Below are 948 nucleotides of genomic sequence, written 5' to 3'. Positions count from 1 at the left end.
TGTGTGTGGGGGGGGGGGGTTGTTGGCCATAACTCGTTTTTATTATTATTATTATTATCAGTAACAAGTGAGATAAAGTTGTTTTCAAGAATAAAATACTTCTAGGGACAAATTAAATGTATATATGTTCTGGTAATATACTGTTGGGTGATTAAACAGGTCAATGGTCTGTGACAGTATGCCTTTAACATATAAGCGGAATCGAGCTAGAGCAATTGACCTATCGACCCCTACCCCTCCCCCCCAAAACAAACCCAACAAAAACCAAGCCCCCTAGCAACAATAAACAAAATATTTAAAAAAAGAGGTTATTATTATTATTATTATTATTATTATCTATGAGGTGAAGACAGTGTTACGGGACTTGTACATTACTTGCATAGTATTGCTGAATTAAGCTTACACCCCCACCCCCGAAAAAAACAAAAACAAAAAAACTGGAAAAAAAAGTTAGTTTCCCCATTGAGCAGTTAATATTAAAATAACAACAACAATAATAAATAAATAAATAAACAAACCCATCAAAAGAGTGTATTATATATCGAAATTATTATTATTATTATTATGAAACCCATTTTAACTGAGAAACAGTCTGGTTCTATGTTCTGCTCAGTTTATTATATTCTTTCTTTTGCTGCAATGGCCATTACCAACATAAACGGTCCTGCACAACAATAGTGAACATGTACAGTGTATGTAGTCACTTACTTCAATATCACTATATGTAGGTGTTCAGTTTGTAGTTTATAACTGAAAATCATACAGCATTACACAAAATATGTTGTAAAAACATACCAGAAAATAAACTGGTTACCAAACGAAAACTGATATCCGAAAGCTATTTCGACCTCTTGTTCGGACTATTCTGGAGAGTTGATATGTGGATTGCAATTAATATTGCGTTAAATTGAAATTTGTTTTGTTTAACGAACCAATAATCGGCTATTG

Source organism: Gigantopelta aegis, chromosome 7 (genome assembly GCF_016097555.1).
Source record: "Gigantopelta aegis isolate Gae_Host chromosome 7, Gae_host_genome, whole genome shotgun sequence".
Taxonomy (NCBI): Eukaryota; Metazoa; Mollusca; class Gastropoda; order Neomphalida; family Peltospiridae; genus Gigantopelta; species Gigantopelta aegis.
The sequence above is the reverse complement of the archived record's forward strand: the minus strand, read 5'-3'. Positions refer to the sequence as shown.